At 37.9% G+C, this 20272-nt stretch overlaps 1 pseudogene across 1 annotated transcript; it reads right to left on the bottom strand.

The window, feature by feature from the left end:
- Nucleotides 1-1591: 1591 nt before the first annotated feature.
- LOC308497898 (peptidyl-prolyl cis-trans isomerase D-like) lies at nucleotides 1592-2699 on the bottom strand (annotated as a pseudogene). Its single transcript has one exon. The product of its transcript is annotated as a peptidyl-prolyl cis-trans isomerase D-like (transcript).
- Nucleotides 2700-20272: the final 17573 nt, after the last annotated feature.

The raw sequence follows: 20272 nt of genomic DNA, 5'->3' as shown, positions 1-20272 counted from the left end.
CACACCTTGTGTTCTGGTGACACAATCACCTTCCTTTGTCCCTCCAGTCTAGAGGAGGCAGGTAGTGGCTTCCTGCTGTTGCCTGACTCAGAGTCTCTGGTTTGGCCTCTCAGCTTTTCTCTCCCCTGTGTAGCATTAAACTCTCTGTTTTAAATACTTAGAATGGGTTCTGTTTTTCTGAGGAACACCGAAGTGGAGCTACCCAAAAAGCAGCTGAGCATATGGAAGAGAGCTATGGGCCAAGAGTCATCAACACATAGATAGTAAGTTTCTATCATAGCATTTAATTCCCTGGGGACCAATTTTCTCCTTACTTATCTGTCTTGCACCAACCAGCCTGAGCGATCCTTAAATGCAGAAAGACTATCTTAGCTCTATCCGTGTTCTCTGGGCCATCTCAATACCTGGCACAAAATAGGTACTCAATAATGTTTGTTTTTTGAATGAAGAAATAAATGCATAAACCCTATGTATCATTTTTAGATGATATTAATTGGTGGATATATTTTTACAATAAAACTGAACTCAACCTGGAGAGGAGAGTGCCCAATCTGAATTAATAAGGAATATGAATCACTGAACATTTGCTAGCATATGCAGTTTTATTGACCTTAGATTTTTCATGATATGAATAAATGAACAGCAGTAAGTTGCCCTAGTTGTTACGTCATTTATTGAACAGAGAAGAATAATATGAAATCATTGCAGTTGGTATACAACTGTGTATATAAAGGCTATTGCTAAATAAACTGAAGATAGGTTTGTTTAAATGGGTTAAACAGTCGTCCAAATCCTCTAATCTTAGATACACAATCAATTTCCCTGGAAATGATCTGCAGAGGTAACCTCAGCCTGGGTCCACATTACCAGTCCTGACTGTAGCTGAACCAATTGGGTGTTATAAATAGGGCATTCCAAAGTGTAGATGTTGACTTTGGCCCAGAGGAGAGATAGGTCTGTCCTTGAGAGTTAAGAATCTTTGCTCTTCTCCCCAGTGGGAGGGTCCACGCTGGGCTCCAGGAGCTACGCGTACCTTGTGTGCTGCTTGACCTGTGGTTGGGAGGGAAGGAATGAGGCTAGTGACAGCCTCAGTGTGTCTTCTGTCTTCTGGTGGGTAGTTGAGAAATATTTTCTCCTGCTACCTACATTGTGATAATGTGATTTATAAGAAATATATATTTGGTCACGCAGATGATCAAAATATATTTTTCATATGTACCTGGTCTTCATCCACAATTCCTGGCTCCCAGCTCCCAGAACTCTGGGAATTTCCTAAGTGTTGAGAGTAGAAAAACAAAACAAAACAAAACAAAAAAAACCAGTGTCTTTTGTTATGTTAATAAAGTGATTTGGGGAAAGCACTGATGGGTGGGGGGTTGGTTGCCAAGGGAACCAACCTTGGAATAGAGGCTTGGAACTTTCTGTGTGTGTGTATTTTATAATACTTTTATTAAGAATGATCCCATATCAGTATTCCTAAACTGTAAACATAAGGGAACTGAAGTATCAAAGGATACACATTAGGGATTATATGTAACAGACAAAATCCCTTTAATTTTCTTATTGCCTTTATACAATCGATGTATCATATTTAAGCAAAACTGAGTTCCTTATTAAGCAAACATTTTTGCATACAGTGTTCTTTCTGTGCCTTTACCTTTTGTTTGACTTTCAGTTCTACCTTGATAGCTTTATCTTCTGGTGCTATCTCCTGAGCTTTCTTAAAATCAGTCAATGCTTGATAGTATTCTTTTAATCCTCATTGTCCTTGAGCTCTTCAGTACAATGCTTTGGTGTTTGATCGGTCTATTTCAAGAGCTGCCAAACAACTGTTGATTGTTCCCCACCAATTTGACATCTTCAGTTTCCAAGCACCGATCTTCAGTATGCAGCTTAAAGCTACCAGTTGCAGCTTCATCTATCTACTTTCTCAATAACACTCTTTGAACCTTCCACCTATCTTCAAACTTTTGTATATTTTTTTAAGGGATATCTCCCAGTTCTGGGACTTAAAGTATTTCCAATGTTTCTTAAGTCTTCTGTTATTAATAATATTTTATTTACATCTTTTAAATCTGTATCTGCATCCTTGAGGAAATCTGGATGACTGTCATCAGAACCATCTTTTGGAATATTCCCCATCATCCCCTTCCTTCAATTCTCTGCATTCTGCAATAATGCATAATTTGGCCTGTTTTTCTCCTTTCATGTCTACATTTTCCAGAATTCTTGCCACACTCATTCCTTTAATTACTTGGCCAAATACCACGTTTCCCATTCAAAGGAAGAGTCAAAACTGTTGTGATAAAAACTGAGAACAATTTGTATTGCAGCCTGCATTTGTCATGCTCAATAAACCTTCCTGGTCATGCTTCTAATAGAAATTTTCATCTTCAAATTTTTCACCATAAATATTTTCTCCATCTGTCCCATTCTGATTTGAGATATCTCCACCCTGAATCATAAATTTCTTAATAATTTGATGGAAAGGCATCTTTGAAAAGGAGAGGTTTCCCCAGTGGTGAAACCACTTTTTCTCCTGTACACAATTCATGAAAATTTTCTGCAGTTTTGGGTAAAATATCTGCAAACAATTCTAAGACAAATTGAGCAACTCCCTGGCCTCTGATGTCCATGTTATAGAAGACTCGGGGGTTACTGGGGTTGGAGGGCTTAGCTTGCGGGAATGGATGTGACATTTTGACTTGCGGACACGGTTTGGGAGCAGGCCGAGCCCAGGCTTAAGAACTTTCAATCCTGCCCCCTGATTTCTGGGAAGGGCAGAGGGTCTGGAGATTGACCAGTGATTTAATCAATCGTGGCTATGTAATAAAACCTCCATAAAAACCCAAGGGGATGGCATTTGGAGAGCTTCCAGGCTGGTGAGCATGTGCAGATGTGGGGAGAGTGGTGGACCTGGAGAGAGGCTGGAAGCCACATGCCCTTTCCCCATACCTTGCCCTATACCTTTCTTCCAACTGGCTGTTCCTGAGTTATGTCCTTTTTCAATAAACCAGTAATGTAGTAAGTAACATGTTTCTCTGAGTTCTGTGAGCCATTCTAACAAATTAATTAAACACAGGGAGGGGGTTGTGGGAACCTCTTATTTATAGCCAGTCAGTCAGAAGTGCAGGTGATAACCTGGACTTGTGATTGGCATTTGGAGTTGGAGGGAATTAGTGGTACCTCCAATCTGTGGCCAATTAGTCAAAAGCATGGGTAGCCTGGTCTTGTGGCTGGTATCTGCTGTGTCATGGTGGTGATGGGGTAGGGGGGCAGTCTTGTAGGGCCAAACCCTTAACCTATGGATTCTGATACTACCCCCAGGTAGATAGTGTCAGAATTGAATTGAATTCTCGGACTCCTTGCTGGTGTCTGAGAATTATTTGTTGGTGTGGGGGAACCCCTTGTCCCCCATGTTGGAAGGGGGTCGGGGAACCCAATGTATATATTAAAAAAAGGGGGGAAGCAGCAGTGAGAAGCTAGGGAAGGTGAGTCTTTGATGTCTTACTTTGTGTAGCAGTGATTAAATTTGTATTTGAGAAACATTTGAATTTTGTAAAAGAAGCAATGTGGATGTATCACGAAACTAAAAAAAATTAAAAATGAAATTAAATCACTTCTAATTTCACTACTTAGAGGCAACCTCTCTGACAATTTGGAATAAATTCTTCTCAAACCATTATCATGTAAATTGCTATAGACAGAATGTTTGTGTTCTCCCAGATTTGTGTTAAAACCTAAAACCCAGTGTGATGCTATTAGGAGGTGGGGACTTTGGGAGGTGATTTAGGTTGTGAAGATGGGATGGTGCCTTCTTGAATGGGGTAAGTGCCTTTATAAAAGAGACCCCAGATTGATCCCTTGCCCCTCTCTCTATGTGAGGACACAGTGCAAAAATGGCCATCTGTGAACCAGGAAGTGGGCTTTTACCAAACACCAAATCAGCCAGCACCCTTATCTTGGACTTTCTAGCCTTCAGATCTGTGAGAAATAAGTGTTGTTTATAGGCCACCCAGTCTATGGAATTCTGTTATAGCAGTGCAAATAGGCTAAGACATGTTTATATTTAACAGTGTCTTCATATTACATGTACTGCTCTGTAACTGACTTTTTTCATGCAAAAATATGTCATGAACAATCTTCCATGTCAATTTCTATGGTTGTGTGGTATTTCATTTTTTAAATTCACCACAATTTATGTAACCAAAATCTCCTACTGAGAAACATTTGGATTAGCTCCAAGTTTTCGCTTTCAGGCATATGATGAACCATTAGCAACTGATTTTTAAGGTGAATCTTTAAGCATTTGCAATAAAATATTTTGGGGCAGGCTGTGGGAAGAATGAATAGTGATATAAAAGGGCCCAAGGGTGGGAAGTATTCATGCATTGATATTATTCTTTATAGACAAAGGACATCAGTTAACAGGAGTGAGGTAGGGGAGGATAGTGTGAGGTGGGAGAAAGAGAGGGTGAAATGAGGGGGGTGGAGGGGGTGGGGGGTGGGGGGAAGGGGGGAGTCAGACAACAGCTTGAGAGACAGGTAGACAAAGGGAAAGAAATGAATGTGACTAGAACAAATAGAGGGAATCAAATCATTATCAAAGCTGCTCAAACAGAAAAAAGTTTTGTGTTGATTGCTAAATAGAACAGTGGCATTTATACAATTGATGACATATCATTGAATGAATGCAAAAGGAGACAAGTTGCCCCAAACCTGACGGGGAACTTTGGTTATCAGGGTAAATAAAGAGTATCCTTTAAAAAACTATGAAGCAAAGGAAAAATAATAATTAAGAAATCTCATTGTACTTCATTTAATTCACACACCCACACATGTGTGCATACCATGTGCTGAACATTGTCTTTAAAAACATAGCTTTCTTTAACTCTTGTCATTGATAGTTTTAGTTATATTTTCTCTTATGGTGATTGGGTTAAATATTTTGCATCAAAAAAAAATATATATATATTTTGCATCATTTCTTAGCATCAGAGCCCCAGAAAAAATGAAAGAGGAAGGAGTTAGCTTCCCTTTTCCCCTTACTGTCTTGCCTGCTTCCTGTTTTAGAGAAATTAAAGTTAGGTGTGAATAACCACTTTCTCTTGCAATCATTCTTCTGTATAATCTGGGGGAGGATAGGATGATGTATATTTGTGGGGTAGGGTAGGGTGTATATTTGTGGAGGCTGGAGGAATTCCTATACTGGACACACTTGTAAAGGACAAAGAAAATTACTTGTATAATGAACATCACTAGTACACATATTACAGTGTATTCAAAGTTTTTTTTTTTTTTAAATCAACTTATATAAAGAGAACAATTCTATGTTTCATGGGAAGCTGTGAGGAACTAATGAAATTATTTATGTAAAAATGTTCGGCAAATTCTAAAAGTCTATACAAGTGTGACGTCTTTTTGATGATTGGAAACTCATTATACTCTGGCATTAGCAGAATCTTATCCAAGACAGTAATTTCTGTTACTTTCCTACACCTAGGGGTTGGGATGGGGAAATACATCCATAAATACCCTTGCCTTTTGTTCTCTCCTACTATGATCTTTTGCATGTACAGAAAATTTAGGAAAATACCTTTTCCTTTGTCAAATCTGTAAGAAGTGGGCAGATTTCCCTTTTTAAATAATCTAATCAAGACTGACCTATATTAATCACATCCTGTATGGAATTCTGTTCGATGTCCCAGACACACACCTAGCAAAGAAGGGAGAGGGTGAGTCATTGCTTCCAAATGCTCCTAAGGGCACTTTAATTAAAGCACTAATGCTGCATGCCCAAAGAGTTTAGCATGACTCAGCAAGATTAGTGACTTATGCTGTCCCACCCCAGGAGTATATGAGCATGTCCAATCATATGACCTTGGAGAAGAGGGATACCAAACCTGACTGATTTAGTTGAACTGCTTACTTAAATCAGTCCTGTTACTGAGTGACAGTCAGAATAGGGCAGAGCAAGGGCAGCATAGACCTGTGGATCCTCGTCACAACATTTCTGTATTATGTTACCTTGTGTCTAGCTGAGTGTGTGCCAGGTCACCTCTACATGGGGGCAGAAGCAAACCTCAGACAAAGATTCTGATTTGTATCTTCCATTTGGAGAGGACTTTTATTCTGTTCACATTTGTGGCTTTTCTTTGTTCCAAGAAGGATTGATGCATTACACACACAAATGAGCCCAAAGTATTTTAAGTGAAAAAAAGCTCCAAGCCTCACCTTTACCAACTACACTACGACCTCATCAATTTTTCATAGTATCTGCATGTAATTTAGTACTTTCCGAGCATTCAGTTCTTTCTGAAAGTGTAGGCATTGTATGTGTAATTTGCTTGCCTTGTCATTCTGAAATCTTTTATGCATACTGTTCAGACATCCTGTTTATTTAGTGTGTGCAATGCCAACCTAATTACTGTAAAATATGTACTTCTGTATTCTGTAGAAAAAAGGAAAATTAAATACAATGCACGTTTAAGCTGTTGCAGTGTTCCAGTCTAATACAGAGGCTGCTGCTGAATACTTGAACACAGCGTCAGGGAATTCCACAATCCTGTTTACTTTTTGGTTTTATTTTTGTATGTTTTGAAAAAGCATGTCGGATTGTTTAATTGCTACAGCACAGGGTGGAAGGACATTTTTAGTGTCTGAATGATGCATTCTTTACTCACTTTGGAAGGCTTAAAATTGGCCAATTCTGATAATGAGAAGGTTCAAGAAAACTAACATATGTGGTCAATTGTATTTTTTATGGCTCAGTTTTGTGTTTCAGAGATGTTATGGACTCATCAAAAACAAGCAAACAAGCAAGCAAACAAACAAAGATATCTGCAACTGCTCCAGCAATTCTGATGTACAAAATGTTTGTTGGTTTTGTGTAGGAAGTTCATAACCTGCATGGTCTTATAACTCATGTGTATTCCTGCATTTGGATGTGGGAAGGATGCCACTTGGTACATTTTTCCCCCCCTTCTGTTTCTTGGAATTTTTGTATTCAGCTCAAAAATCACTAATATCTGCTCCCTTGGGCTTTAGGTATCCCTTGGACTCTACATTTATATTTCTGCTTATTTTCTTTTCAGGAAACTTGATGAATGTTTTGGAATGTCCTCAGTGCAAATTCAATGTCCTCTGTAGTAGAGAGATTTTGCCTCTTTCTACCCTCTCCTACTTAATTTTCCTTAAATAAATAGCCTCTCAGCTTATCCTGTGACATGTTTAGACCTCAGAGTCCAGCCCCTGGGGTAGATAATATCTGCAATTCTATATATGTATATGTTGATTTCTGATCCCTTGGAAAATGTGGTCTTTGAGACGTTGAGTTGAAACCCACACAGGCTTTCAAATGGTAACTGGTTTCAAATTCAGCATAATTTCCTTTGAGGTTGCTGTTAAGAAATAATTTGAGTAACAAGTCTAGTCATCACCATATCCTGATAACCCACTGGGGAAGAGAAATTACTTCCTGTAAGTTATGACATTTCACCACCCACGGCAGTTTGTTATATTACCTAGTTGTCTTCTAAGTAAACAATAGCTCTGAAAATAGTTAAAAGGAATCTAATTTAAAATGTACTCACAAATGGTAACCAAAGTACAAAGATATATTAGTATTTAAAAATAAATATGTAAACTCAGCCTTTTCTTCCTTTAAATGTGTCAATTACTAAAGCTTTCAGTGGCATGTAGATCCTTAAATGAGCTTCTGAAAGCAATTTAATCCATTCCCAGACATCTGGACAGACTAGCTGGCATTCTGCTAGTCTTCCACAAATGTGGCCAAGGCTCCCTGTGGTCTTTACAGTTTTGTTTTATTCGTGGCTTGCGTTTTCCTCTCTCAGTTGAATATATCTGGTTCAGAGTATTGGGTCAATGACAGGTCCTGCCTAAAGGAGTAGAAAAGAGAAAATTTTGCCAGGACAAACTTAATGGGAGCAATCACCATAGTTTAATTTAGAAATTGTTCATAGACCACACAATATACAAGCAGAAAAGGACATGCACATTATTATGAAATGATATAAGTGTGGCCCTGAAAATACTTTCTAATGGTTCCATAACCTGGCCGTTGTTCCCTTTCCTCCCCAATGGAAATGAAGCTTTCACAGCTCCCTTCTAACAGCTATGCATTGATTGCAGCTGAGGAGTAACCTGACATTAGAGCCATGTCAAAATGGCTCAGATGGTAAGCATGTTTTAGAAATGGAAAAGACAGGTCATTTAATATATGGCAAATTTGTTCCTTTTCTGGTCCAAGGAGTTGCATGGGCCTAAGGCAATATCACAACTGTGAGGGCTTCTTATCTCATGTGATTTCTTTTGGTCTGCTTGAATCCTTTTATGGCTTTTCAATGTCCTGATGTAATTTAGCATGTCCCAACAATTAGACTTTTTAAAAAAGCATATCTTTTGTGCTTGTCATTTTTCATAACTTGTTTGCTTGATTATTCAGAAAGTCTGTTACACTTTTAACCCAGACCCTGTTTATGTAGGGCTATATTGTTTACTTTCTTCTATTTATTGTTGTTGGAAAAAGCATTGCATTTTTATCCTAAGGGGAATCTATTTAATCTATTCCTCTCATTTCAAGGTTAAAAAAAACAGCCCAGAGAAGCTAAGAAAGCTGTCTGAGGTTAATAGACATTGAGGTAATTGACAGAGCTGAGACTAGAATCTAGAGCATTCTGGTTTCTAGTCCTGGGCTTTCTTTGTGTGTGTGTGTGTGGGGGGGGCTGGGGGGTGGTTCTTCACCTAATGTGTTTAGCCATAGGGATTTCAAAAATCCTACCAGTTATGTAAATGAGTGGCTAATATCTTCTCTGATTATTAAGATTATATCAACAGTTCTTTAAAGATTTAAAATTTAGGGCAAGTGGGGCTTTCTCCCACTTGAATGTAGGGACAGTGTCTTTCAGACTCACTGTTCTAGGAGCCACTGAAAAATAAGCACATATTTACACTTAGGCATATATAGTGTACCATTTAACTTCTAGTAATCATCCTGCACCCGTGTTTAGAACAGTTACGTTCACATTTTATTTTCTCCTTCTAGAGAATGCCAACAATACTAAGCAACCGCCACCCACCTTCTTGCTTAAGTCTCACTAGGAAGAATTTCAGAAAAAAATACTCAAATATACAATATTGAGGAATTAAAATTGCATTAGCAAAGTTAATAGACACATCCTCCAAATCCTTGTTCCCAAAATGTATATTTTTGTTTGTAAAAGCACTCCCTTTAAGAAAGAACTTCTTGGGAGGAGTTCTGGTCAAGATGGCTGAGTAGGTAAACGCTGTACTCGCCTCCTCCCACAACCACATCAAAATTACAACCAAATTATAGAACAACCACCTGAAGAGTAGCTGAACAGAAGTCCTATAACTAAAGATATAAAGGAGAAGCCACGTCGAGAATGATTAAAAACAAAAATACAATCAGAAAAAAACCACACCAACCTTCTTATAACTTAGTATCACATCTCAAAATAAACTATCCATAAATCCAGAAACAATGAGGGGAAAGAATACAAAATTCTAGATAATATAAATAGGAAATTGCTTCCTTAACCTATTTAGTTCTGAAAAGAACCTTCTACCCAACCTTTGTATGAGCCATGATACCTGACAGTTCTTCCAAAGAGAATCTTTGAATTAAAGCTCTCAAAAAGCAGCAATTTTACTTGGGGTGGGAGTATTACTGACTAGTGTACCTAGATTAATTCATACCTAGATTCACTATATAGTAATCATCTCAGAAGCAGAAACAGGACTTTAATGGATGTGAATAGTTCTTTAGGGAGTTCAGGTGCAGGTGAAATGGGCTCGAACCATGTTTCCCAACTTTAGTTATTTGCCAATCACCTTTATGATTTTTGCTACTTCTGATTATATATCACTTATACATTTGTTATGTCATTTTTTTCTTTAAGTTGATTTAATTTAATATTTAAACATATTTATTTAAAAAGAAAACTTTATTACTTCTATGAATGGGAATTCATTCATAGAAGTAATAAAATAAATAAAATAAAAACCAAACAAGATTGTTATATTTCAGTTAAATACTGTCTCCTCAGAAGGCTGTGATCCCCAAATCTGCCATCTTTTTGTTAAAAGGTAAAGTAGCAAATGTCAGAAGAGTGTTAGGTACACACTTGCGTCAAATGGAGACTTTTTTCTCGAGACAATCAGGTTTGAAAGAAAACTGGAAAAGGGAAAACTTGCTTCTGCACCATCATCTCCTGTCACTCTCCCCCTTAATCATTTTATGCCACTTCCTGGGGCTTCCTTACTGTTCTGCCAAGATCTCATGCCTGCCTCAGTACCTTCACACTTATCATTCCCTTCCACTGGGTATTCCCTTCCACTGGGTTTCCCCAGATCCTTACAGAGCTGTCTCTCACTGGCCTCTACTCAAATCTGCTTTTTCAGAGTAGTCTTTCCTAATGACAGTCACTAAAATACACATCCATCCATCCATCCATCCATCCATCGTTTATTCAGTTTGTCTGGGTTAATTTCCATTAGAGTCTATCTTGCTTTTTTCCTTATCTGACTCTGTTCCTCTCTGAATATACAACCAGCCTAAAACATGTAATTTATTGTCATCTTGTGAGCTAACTAATATTTTTGGTGTGTACACTAGAATTAGTAGAATTCTTTTATAAAAAAGAAATGTGCATATGCAAAAAAATACAGAAGAATCTACAAAACATCTTAACCATTTAATCTCCAGCTAATGGAAGTTATAGTGGTTTTCATTTCCTTTGTTATACTTTTTTCCATCGACTGATTTAATTCCCAGTAAAATCAATCAGAGATTACAAAATCTCTGTTTTTTATAATCAGATAAAACAATAGTGCTAGTTCCATGTGGAAAAATGAGTGATGATTAATATAAACCCTTACTTCATTAAACTAGGGAGCCAATAAGAAGAAGGGCACGGAATGAAGCCTTGTTTAGGTGCATAAATTGAGTGAGAGAAAATCTACTCTACGAAGCTGCAATGTAAATCCTTAACTGCAGGAAGCCATTTCATAAATGGTTTTCTTTGGTCATATAAGGCTACCATGGGTCACAGGGGGTGATGTTAGAAAAACAAGTCAGGGCTTCTGTCCCATTGTTGGTGGATCAGTTATCTTTCTCTCCCATAAAGAAAGGAGACTCTATAATGCTAACAAGCTTGTCAAATCTTTAGCAATCACCACTCTCCCAGCCCTTGCCCCCCACCTCAAATTCTATCTGGAGCATTACAGGGCAGACCAATGATTCAAACAAAATTAAGATCTATTAAATTAGTAATTCCATTTTCCCAATTAAGAATTTGTTTTGCACTTACAAAATTGAGCTATAGCCTTGTGTTTATTTTTAATGCAGGAGACTCTTAGTGAAGCAAATTTGTCTTCTTCATTTATGTATTTTGGAGCAAAGTTTATTTAGAGTCGGTAAAATGATAGCTTTTCTGGTAATTTCTCCCTTTCCTGGCAAAGAACCTTAATCTCCTTTCTGAAAATGATTCTATTTGGGCAGCAAATCCTACATTGAAAACCGTTCCAGATCTTGTTATGTAACCTGAACAGATGGCATTCGCGTGGCTTTGACATGTCAGGCTGCAGTCACAAGACATGCTGAGGAACCAGCTCTGGAGCCTTCTAGTGGACAAGCAGGCAGATCCCATGAGCAAGCAGACACGCGTGATGGTGGGATCAGGTTAACTGCACTCGAGCTCAGCTTCCCATATTCATGACCCAGGAGTAAAGGCCTCCGGATCCCGAGAGAGGTACAAATAGTTCTGGAGAAACTAGTAGTAAATTTGGTTGAATCATAAAAATAAACAAATCTTTCCTGTGGGAGAAAAACAGTCTTTTTTTAGAGGATGTTATACCAGAAGAGTGATTTAGTTGGTGGTAATATTGAAATGTCCCAAGCAGATGGACATTGAACTGAACAACAGTACCTTGGGCTTGGCGCACAAAGCGGCAAAATGGATAAAAATTCCTTTCTTCACAGAGCTTGCAATTTAGTGGGGGAGAAACACAACCAACCAACCAACCAACCAACCAACCAACCAACCAACCAACCAACCAATCAAACAACAAATGAACAAACACACACGAGAGTGATAAATGTCAAGGAGGAAACAATAACTCAGAGAAGAGGCATAAGATGTGTGTATGAAATTTTAGATAGGGTGGCCACAGAGGTACTCTTTAGAAAAGATTACATTTAAGTAAAGAGCTGAAGGGAATGAGATTGCAAATCATGTATGTCAGGGGAAGAACATTCTGGAAAGAGGGAACAGTGAGTGCAAATGCCTAGCTTCGGGGAGAATACTTGGAGTCTCCAAAGAACCACAGAAAGCCCAGTGTGGCTGAACCAAAGTCCATCGGGGGGGATCGTGCATGATGATATTTGACAGATAACGTGAGGTCAGATCATACAGAGTTTTAAAGATCATAGTTTGAAATTTGCCTTTTATTCTGAGATAGAAACCATTAGGAGGGTTTTGAGCAGGCAAAGCACATTATCTGAATTATTATTTATCAGGATCACTCTTTGTAGGAAATAAACTAGGGTAGTAAAGGGCAGAGGCCAGAGCTGAGGGAGGGTGGGGCAGTGAAGAAGCACTTAGGAGGCTATTGAGAGATAGTGAGGTGAGAAAATGGTGGTTTGAGGCAGTAGCAGAGGTGGTAAGAAGTGGGCAAATTCTGGCTATATTTCAAAGGTGGAACCAACAGTTCTGGTTAATGGATTAGGTGTACTAGTGTGTAAGAAAAAAGGAGTCTAGGAACGTTTGAAGGTTTGGGGGCTGTGCAACTGGAAGGGAGGAGTATGAGTAGAGTTTAGGGCAAAAGCCTTGTTGGAATGGGTTCAAGAGAGAATAAAGACATTGGAGGTAGTGAACAAAGACAATTCTTTCAAAAACATTTGCTTTGAAAGGAAGGAGAGAAAGATGGTCGCTGGATGGGGAAGTGGAAATCAAAAGAGGATTAAAAAACTTTTTATTAAGGTATAATTACATGATAAAATGCGTATTTCTTAAGTGTATAGCTCTATAATTTTCACAGCCAAACACATTGAAGAACTTGCACCCATTTATCATTCACCAGTCCCCAAGAAGCCTCATGCCCGTTTTCTTCCAGTTACTGTCCCCAACACACCCAAGTGCAACAACTATTTCTAAAACCATAGATTCATTTTGCCTGGTTTTTGTACTTTGCATAAATGCAGTCATGCAGATTATGCTGTTTTGTATTTGTAGCTATAGGTTAATCATTTTTATTGCTTTAAATTAATCCATTGTGTGAATATACCAAGATTTATTTATCTATTCTACTGTTGCTTCGCAACTGGTTATTTTCCAGTTTTACAAATAGTGCTGTTAGGAGCATTCTTGTATATGTTTTTGGGTGAACATGTATGCATGTTTTATTGGGTATATTTCTTTTTTTAAAAAAAGATTTTTATTAAATATAGATAATATACAACATTATATTAGTTTTAGGTGTACACTATGGTTATTTAACATTTATATAAAGTAATCACCATGAAAAGTCCAGCAACCCATACCATGCTATCACAATAGTATTGACAGTATTCCCTATGCTGTACAATATATCCCCTTGATTTACTGTTTTATAACTGGAAATTTGGACCACTTATTGCCCTTCACATTTCCCTCCTTTAAAATTTTTTCAATTATGGTTTACATTCAGTATTATTTTATATTAATTTCAGGTGTACAGCATAGTGATTAGACATTTGTATAATTTAAGAAGTGATCCCCCTGACTAGTCTATACATAGCCTAGGTTCATCTAATAAACCATCTCTAAGAAAAGGATGCTCAAGCCAGGCACTCAACTTCTAATGGTAATGATCCTGCGGTGGGCTGGTTATACAGCTAGATGTAGTTCTTTGCCCTTTGCAACTATCTGGAAATGGTTATTGTTTATTTAACCAATACAGTAAATACACTTCTGCATAAAAATTTCCCCCCCAATATCTATATCCATCTGAAAGGAGTATAAGTAACTAAAATCATCATTACATCCAAGACAATAAATTAATTTTTTACTTGATTGTGTCTGATTACACCAAAAAGGTGAACTGTTGAAACAGTAATTGTGGAGTTGGTGAGAAGCAATATCTTTCAGTATGTGATCTCTTAGGTAAAACCATAATCTGCCCTATTTAAAAAATATACACTCAAGCCGGCCCGGTGGCTCAGGCGGTTGGAGCTCCGTGCTCCTAACTCCGAAGGCTGCTAGATCGATTCCCACATGGGCCAGTGGGCTCTCAACCACAAGGTTGCCCATTGGACTCCTGCAAGGGATGGTGGGCTGCACCCCCTGCTACTAGCAACGGCAACTGGACCTGAGCTGCACCCTCCACAACTAAGACTGAAAGGACAACAACTTGACTTGGAGAAAAAAAAAAGTCCTGGAAGTACACACTGTTCCCCAATAAAGTCCTGTTCCCCTTCCCTAATAAAAAAAATCTTTAAAAAAATATATATACACTCATATTTTATAGCAGTTTTATATTTATGTAAAAATAATTGCAAAAATAGTATAGAGCATTCCCATATACTCCATACTCAGTTTCTCCTATATTAACATTCTATATTAACATGGTATAATTAATGAGCCAATATCAATATATTATTATTAACTAAAGTTTATACTTTACTCATATTTCCTTAGTATTTCCCTAATGTTCTTTTCCTATTGTAGAATCTCTTCCAGGGTACCACATTACATTTAGTTGTCATGTCTCCTCAGGCTTCTGTTCGCTGTGACAATTTCTCAGTCTTAATTTGTTTTTGAGGAGTACTCATCAAGTATTTTGTAGAATGCACCTTAATTGGGATTCATCCGATGTATTTCTCATGACTAAACAGGGTTTTGGATTTTTAAGGGAGAAGACCACAAAGACAAAGTGCCATTTTCATCACATTGTATCAAGTGTCTGTTCTATGAAAATGACCTATTATTGTTGATGTTGACCTTGATCACTGGGCTGAAGCAGTTTGTCATGTTTCTCCACTGTAAAGTTTAACCCTTTCCATACTGTACTCTTTGTAATGAAGTCACTATGCACAGCCCACACTAAAGTATTGGGAGATATGCTCTACCTCCTTGAGGGTTGAGTATCTACATAAATTATTTGGAATTCTTCTGCAAGGGAGCTTTGTCTCTTCACTCCCATTTATTAATTTATGCGATCATTTGTTTATATTAATATGGACTCATAGGTGTTTACTTGGGGTTATTGTCCAATACTACATTATTTATTTTATTTTTCCAATTGTCCCAAGTTTGTTCATTGGGAGTTCTTTCAGTTGCTTCTTCTATTCCTTTGACATCCCTTATCGGGGTGTGTGTGTGTGTGTGTGTGTGTGTGTGTGTGTGTGTGTGTGTGTTGATACTTTCTTACATTTGGGCACTATAAGATGCTTCCAGACTATCTTGTATATTTTCTGACCTAGTTCTAGAGTCAGCCATTTCTCCAAGGAGCCTTGGTTCCTTTTATTGGAGAATGGTATTAGAAACCAAGATCTGGGCACTCCTAGGGTGTCATTCTAGTTTCTTTCAGCCAGCAGAACAAGGAAATATATTTGTCTATACCAACCCCTGTATACACACATATTTATAAATATGTTTATGTGTAATCATGTGTATTTATATTAAGCTAAGCCTGAGTTTATACTGATAGCTCCAAATCTAATCCATTACCACATAGACCAGTCCAGCCTACTCCTATTGCTTATCTGTGAACTCCCGCTCCAACAGTAAGAAATCTGACTCCCCCCATCCACCATCCACTTACTTAATTTTTCAGTTCCAGTATACATGTATAGCAGTATCAGGATTGTTAACCTGAAACTCCATGGGAAACTATTCAAATAGAGTACAGTTTGATGTACATTTCCTTTTGCCTTTAGTCATATAGACTCAACCCATTTCTAAAATTACTTAAGCAACACTTTTTCCCCTACCTCTTTCAGCAAAGCTGTTTCATGTATGTTTTTAAATAGTTAGATTTTATCTGTCACTTCCTGCATTCCCTCCCAGGATCCCTCGACATTGAGTCTGCATGCATTAAAGTTCACTCTTTGTGCTGTGAAGTTCTGTAGGTTTTGACATGTGCATAGTGTCACGTATCCACAATTGCAGTATCATACAGAATAGTTTCATCACCCTAAGAAATTGCCTGTGCTTAATCTATTTAATTCTTCTGCCCCTCTCCCTGAGCCCCTGGAAATTACTACCTTTTTACTGTCTTTACAGTTCTGCCTTTTCCAAAATGTCATGTAATTGGAACCAAACAGTATACAGTGTTTTAGACTGGCTCCTTTTACTTAGTGCTATGCATTTAAGATTCATCCATGTTTTTTGTGACTTGATAGCTCATTTCTTTTTCCTCTGAATAACATTCCATTGCATGGATGTACCAAACTTTATCCATTCACTTGTTGAAGGACATTTTGGTTGCTCCCAATTTTGGGTGAAGGTAAATAAACCTGCCATAAACATTCATATGCAAGTTTTTGTGTGGACATAAATCCTCAGATCGGTTGGGTAAATACCTAGGAGTACAATTGCTGAATTATATGGTAAGACTATGTTTAACTTAGCTACCGAATTGAGCTAACATTTGCCACCCCTGAAAATCACCCCTGTAATCATCAACAGCCATTACCATTAGTTATCCATTTCCTGCACCCACATTCCAATTTTTAGCATGTGAATATAGTTACTGAGCTTCCCTCCAATGTGAGAATACTCATTCTTTATATTTTCTAAAGTCCTTTAACATACATGATCACAGCAGCAGGAGAATAATCAATCTGTTTAAGGGAAAATACAGACTCTGCTCCTAATCTACCACCTGTCCCTGGGAAAGTATCTAAATCCTTTCCCCTGTAAAAGGGGATACTAATAGTGCCTACCTAAACCTACCTCAATGTGTTGTGAGGGTTTAATGAGCGCTTGGAGTGGTGACCTTCTTTGACCAAACCATTCTGCTGTGAAGGCTCAGCCAAGATTAGAATGTAAATCTTCTGGCTCCTATTCCTATGCTTCTTTCAATAGAGATAAAACCCCAATTTTATTTTCCTGCTACCTAGCCAATATGTGGCTCTCATCGACCTCAAAGCAATTGATCTAACCATTCAATTTAGGAAAGCCTCGGGTAATTTTTGTGTATATGTATGGGAGGCGAGAGATCTGTTTTTAGTTAAATAGGGTAATCCAATAATCATTGGCAGAAATAGTTAGTCTTCTCTCATTTTGAAATGGAAGACAAAGAACAACAGACTTCATTATAAGGTATAGGCTCTCAGATCAATGAATGGCTATGACCTGAAGGAGTTTAATGATCCACGAGTTAAATTGTATGAACATGAATTAGTGAATTAAACTCTACGGACAAAAGGTGGATCTGTTCAGAAACAAGTTTGGGCAGTTTACATCTGGGATAGTGTGTTTCAGAACAAGGTTTAATTATTTTAAGAGGTTTGAGAGCTCTGTATCCCAGCCAGAGTATGCTTATTTGCTTTAAACTGGTTTTTACGTGCAGAGTTTTTGTCTTTGTGACATCATTTCTTTACTCCTGTATTTGTAAATGCATTGCTCCATGGCAGGAACTGATCTAAGGTAATCATACTCTGGCAATCCCTCAGCATGCTGGCAGTTACTGAGAAGATGTTAAGGCTGTTATTTCAAGGTGCAATAGGGTCTCTTCTATATGGTCAGGGTGACTTCCTATGATCATTTAGTTGCTTATATAAGCAGTGAATGTGCAAAAATTCTCTAGGACTGACAGGCAGAGATTAATATTGTGTTGTTAAAATAAGCAAACAAATGCCTTCACATACACATACACACATACATATATGTATAAATGTATACATGCACATACACCCATGCATGTACGACGGTACCTTTGCTGCAATCTGTTTGGCTTGGACTAGATGTATGTGTGAGACGTGACTGGAACTATTAAAGGGAAGCACCCGGTTTATCAGGTTTCCAAACCACTTGCAATAATTGATATCAGTTAAAAATGCTTGAATTATCCAATTAATCAGGATCACAATCTAGTTTGGAAACCAGTTATAAATAGATTAAATTCTAGACCAACAAAAAAACATAAATATGCACGTCTTTATAAAGATACACAAGTAAATCTTTTAGCTAAATGCTAATTACATGCTAGCGTCTTCAGCAGGGAAGAATTATGACCTAATCATCCAGTGTTTTGTTACAATGATAATATGAAGCATAGGCTCTCCAGTGGGTGAGTCAAATGCTTGTACTTGAATATTGGTATCACAACTCAGAAGTATTTAATGACCTATACAATCCTATTAGGAAAAGCAGGAGGTGTGGAATTTTGTACATTAATTCACTTCGTTCATTCATTCTACAAATATTCAGTACTTACTGTGTACCTGGCATTAGGCTTGGCACTGGGGAACAGAAAATCCAATGGTATTTGGGGAACTGAAACAGTTAAAGAGCCAAGTGACATGAATGTCTAGATGGTTTTATTTAAAGTTGAAGATGTGGGCAAATTACAACGACCAAATAGTTTTGACCAGTTTTACCTGTGTACATCTAATATGCCTACAGTAACCTTTCACTAAATCTCTCTGGGTATCCTTGCCTGCTTTCTAACCATTGCATATTGGCTATAATGGACAAACTGAATGGCTTATATGAGTACAACAGAGGCGGGTAGACAATCCTTAGAACTTCTTTCTACTGTCCATTTCCTGGCACTATTTTCCTATAGTTTATTTCTTTATTTTCTATCACTATTGTAAATGTGATGACTCTTCAGTAAGCCCATTTAATTCCCCTGCAATTGGAGTTGCAGAATATATCATTTCATTTTATGAAAAAGTTTTTGAAATGTAGCCAAATGGCTGTAGGACAAGCAGATTTTGTTTTCTTACAATTTCATTAGTAAAAAATGAGGATACCAATATTGAAATGTCACAAATACAGAGTTGTAAGTCACACATCTGTGCTTCCTTAAAGGAGAATACCTTTTCTGAAGCTTAGGAACATCTGTGAACAAATCAGTTAAACAGCATTTTGCAATGAAAGAAAATTCCCATTAGTTTGGTTGAATTCGTTTTGTTTTATTGTAGGTTTATTTAATTATTATAAAAATAGGAGGGAAAACCCACATAAAATTATAAAAGAATAAGAGAGAAAACAATCAAATACAGCTCTACTATGTAAATGATTCTTATGTGCTTCACTAAACACAGATGTAACCTGAGCCCCCAAGAAACTGGTTCCTCTCCCTGGCTTGACAGGGCATCTGTTTCTCACAGATGTTCGAAAAGCTATCCAGCCTCTCTGGATTGCTGAGGTTCATTTCTGTTCACTGCATGATGGTAGCACAGAGTGTAATTATGTATTTTGTGTATAAAGGATGGAAGGCAGTAGGTGGTTGTGTTGAGTATATTTCAAATTCAATCTATGCTCAATGCTATGGATTGAATGTTTGGGTCCCCCCAAATTTATATGTTGAAGTTCTAATATCCAATGTGATGATATTTGGAGGTGGGGCCTTTGGGAGGTAATTAGGTCAGGAGGGAAGAGCCCTTATGAATGGGATTAATGCCATTATAAGAATAGACACCAGAGAGTTGGTCTTCGCCTCTGTCATGCGAGGATGTAGAAGAAAGTGGCTGTGTGTAGATCAGGAAGTGGGCCCTCCCCAGAACCCAACCATGCTGGCATGCTGACACCCGGATCTCAAACGTCACAGCCTCCTCAACTATGAGAAATAAGTTTCTGTTGTTTAAATCACCCAGTCTGTGGTATTTTATTACCGCAGCCCAAGCAGACTAAGACATTCTTGTACCAAAGAGAGAAATCAACTTAATGCATGGCCCATGGTTGTACAAACAATAAGAAACACCATGTCCAGTACTATAAAAAAAAAAGGAAAAGAAAATAATAACTTCTTATTTAGATATAATAGTAAAAAGCTCATACCCGGTACAAATGAAGGGGTGTCTGCTGCTCTTATTTCCGGGGATTGCCATCTTTAGTAATTTCAGAGAGAACACTGACAAACTGGAAGGTGAGCGCATGACTGTTGTGTTACCTACCAAATGCATAGCCCTGGAGCAGAGCATGCGGTGGACACTCAGAAGTAGTTGTTGACTGAATGCAAGGAGAGCAACTAGAACCGTGGAGGAGTTCTAAACAGGCCTGAAACAGGCCATGTGGTT

Source organism: Rhinolophus hipposideros (genome assembly GCF_964194185.1).
Source record: "Rhinolophus hipposideros genome assembly, chromosome: 5".
NCBI lineage: Eukaryota > Metazoa > Chordata > Mammalia > Chiroptera > Rhinolophidae > Rhinolophus > Rhinolophus hipposideros.
The sequence above is the reverse complement of the archived record's forward strand: the minus strand, read 5'-3'. Positions and strand labels throughout refer to the sequence as shown.